The sequence below is a fragment of the Papaver somniferum genome, chromosome 3 (assembly GCF_003573695.1).
Source record: "Papaver somniferum cultivar HN1 chromosome 3, ASM357369v1, whole genome shotgun sequence".
NCBI classification, from domain to species: Eukaryota; Viridiplantae; Streptophyta; class Magnoliopsida; order Ranunculales; family Papaveraceae; genus Papaver; species Papaver somniferum.
The window spans coordinates 42807446-42810873 of NC_039360.1; the positions used below are offsets into that span (position 1 = coordinate 42807446).

Genomic DNA, 3428 nt, shown 5'->3' on the forward strand with positions numbered 1-3428 from the left:
AGAGAGATGTGAGAAACTGAATCGATTACAATTAATTCACGCGTATCCTTGCATAATCCCGTGAAGTAGGGGAGAAATAATGACAGAAACAGAAACCATGACAAAAAAAGAGGAATAAAGAAAGATTTGAAAAACTGAACCCATTACAATTAATTCGCGTGTAGCCTTGTGTTTGCTCAATGTTTTTATAAGTTCCATTTTCTTCCTGCCCCCTACTCGGTAAATCTTAAAATCGCAACATCTTCTTTTTTGGAAAAATCCGGCCTTTAAAAATTGTTTTAATTTTAAAAAATCATAAAAAAAAAGTAATGTAAAAACTAAAATCAAATTAAAACAAAACAAAACAAAACAAAGAAATATTAACCAAGATTGACTAAATAATTTACCTATCTTAGGACACATTTTCTCACCCTACTGACACTACTTCTTCCAGAACCACATTATCGTCACCACTCCACCAGTCTTACCAATACCCACCACCATTATCCCCACCGCTGATCCACCACCACCACCCACCATAAAACCACCATTAGTGCTTAATTTACCTATCTTAGGACCCTTTTGTCATCCTACTACCACTACTTCTTCCACCACCACATTATCGTCACCACTCCACCAGTCTCACCAATACCCACCACCATTTATCCCTACCACTGTCCACCATCACAACCACCATTAATGCTTACTAATTTGGTTAATATCAAATAAATTTATTATGTATCAACAAAAATATATTCATTTGATTAATTAAAGAAACATTTATTATGAAATACCAATTGAACATTTATTATTAATTTTTAATTAAACGTGATCATTTATAGCAGTAGATTTATGTTCTGCAAGTATAAATTTGATCGTTCTTTATCTAACCTAAATTGTTCGAACTTTGTTTTGTACTCTGGAATCCTCCTCAAAATATTTGTGTTTTGTCCTTACCAATTGTGTTAAAAACATCCAACTACATATATCACAATAAAATGTTGCCCATTTTGTAAAGACACAAAACTATTATTGTCCACTAGTATTCACTAACATCCACCACCCTACGTAATCCACCACCGGTAATGTTATCACCTCCACCACCCACACATACCCGCTACTGTTTTCACCACCCAGTGCTTCTTTCACTACAGTCATTAAAAATTATTAGTATAATTTTTAACAGGGGTTACTGTAGTATAATGGTAAGGGAGTTCTTATATACCCCCAAAAATACTAGTGATACCCCCTTATCTACATACCCTCAACATTTATCTACCCACCCCATCAGTCATAAATGTTTTCTATACCCCCGAACAACGAATCAGAAATAGAAAAACCATTTGTTCTCCGCTGTCGTAACAAATGAGTTCCTGTCCTCCTCCCTCCATCTGTAAGGGCCTCAAATTTTCATCTTTCTTTTGGGATTCGTTCACTTCCTGTCCACGAAGTAGTGGAATGCCTAAAGCTAATGTAAGATCATAAAACCCAAATTTTGATTATTAATTTTTCTTGTTTGGGAATTTAACATTTCATCTGGTTAATTTCTTGTTTCTGTATTAGTGACGATGGATTAAGGGAAATTCCAGACCACTCGAGATTGACAAGAATTTATGTTTTGACGTGAAATAAAAATTTATGTTGTTATTAATTCTATGTTAAAGTTTTGCTACCCTCATGTGAAACACTTACAGTTTTGTACTATGCACCTTATCTGTTTGTTAAAATGCCTTGAAGAAATTGATTGTAGTTAAGGTTATGTTGCTCAAAAATATGTTTCGACTGATAACTAGAGAAATCCACATTTGCTGCAGGGAAGAGTAGGATGCTCTTGGAAGTAACGCGCTTACGTTGCGTCTTCCACAAATAGCCAGCCTCGCATGTGGAATTTGGTTTGCTATGCTTTCTTGTCGGATGCCATTGCCCTGCAGACTAATCTGCGTCATTTGCAGAGTGTCATAATTTGACTACATGCGCATAAGTGAACCTGTTGTTCATGTAAATTGTAGTGGTATAGCTATCGAAACTGTCTTGCAAGGCTGAAACCAATTTGGGGCTTCTATTGTCATTTCTACAGACTCAGCAAATTGTCATGAGTTAATGTTTCTTACATTCTCTTTTGTTAGCGAAACGGGGAACTTAACCTTTTTATGGGGAATCAAAGGAGCCTCTAGTTGGGAACACGATTAGGCCTGGTCGCATGAGTGAGAGACCCTGTGTCATTAAATGTTTCTAGTTGGTTTGCGATTTTATGATATCTAGAAACATTATTCAATAAAGAAAATAGCATGGTTTGTATAGGCAGGATGTGCACATGAATATTGAAGCTTCATACAGCTAGGAGCTGAAACGATCATACTGTCTACAAAAAAAATGTGTCTACAAAAATAATAAATCAATTGAGACCCTATGAAAATTCGAAAACATACTGAGAAGCCAGCACTGTAGTTTTTGCTGCATACGAGTTTGAAAAATTATTATTTAGTACTAACAAAACTGATGTGTTTATTCATGGCTCATCCAGGTCGATGCTCTCTATAACCTATAAACTTTTCCCAGGTTGTGTTTGTTCGATGTTCTCCCATCCTCGATGCATCCTTTCCATGTGTGGAGTCCACAGTAAGGCGTCCTCACTGCATGTAGAACTCCATCCACTCTGAACTGCTGGAAGGGGAGCACTCGGTTTCAGTATCTCCTTAACAAAGTGTTGATTGTCAATATTGAGAATTGTCACAACTTTGAAATCTTCTGGAGGTGGGGTTCTCAACGGTAACCATGTTGTGTTTCCCAAATTCGAAAATGATGAAAAAATACATCCGAATGCAGGAAAAAATGTATCCCATGCTGGGCAAAACCATCCAGTACGAACGAGTTGCAAATGGCCTTCTATATTGCAGAATGGTAAGTGTGTCTCTATATTCTTTCATCCCACCAATTATTGGTACGTACATCTCAGAATTCGCTAACAGTTCTCGCTCCATCTCGATCTTGACAATAATCCATCCCTCTTTTGCACTAATCCCTAACATTTATGCACAAGCTCGAAATCCACAATGCCCATCTAGTGCAACGTTTTCCAACATGAGATACATTATACTCCAGTTTCCTTGTAACCGGACTTTGGCTATATGCATGTATTGATATGGTTTTACTTTTCTCAAATGAAGCTCGAATGTTGATAACTCGTGTTACCCATTGGTTATCCATATCATGCCAACATTTTAGGAAATCACCAGTTGAGCACTTAAGAAAATTATTTAATGTTGCGTGTTCGCTTTCAACTCGATTCGTTGTGGTAATACCCAAGTGTAAAATATTATTTGTCCACGCGTAAAAAAACTGTTCTTTACGAGCCAACCACTGCGTATTTAAATAACTTACTGTGGTGGGATATAGCGGGCTCCAAGTCTTGAGAAAGTACCGCAAATTTATCTCATACATTGCATGGT

The 3428-nt window shown here is 36.8% G+C and overlaps 1 long non-coding RNA gene across 1 annotated transcript; it reads left to right on the forward strand.

Moving 5' to 3' along the window:
- The first annotated feature begins 1303 nt into the window (after window positions 1-1303).
- LOC113361193 lies at window positions 1304-3090 on the forward strand. Its single transcript, XR_003365003.1, has 3 exons — window positions 1304-1452; window positions 1794-2733; window positions 2806-3090. It is a non-coding gene; the product is annotated as an uncharacterized LOC113361193 (long non-coding RNA).
- The last annotated feature ends 338 nt before the right edge of the window (window positions 3091-3428 follow it).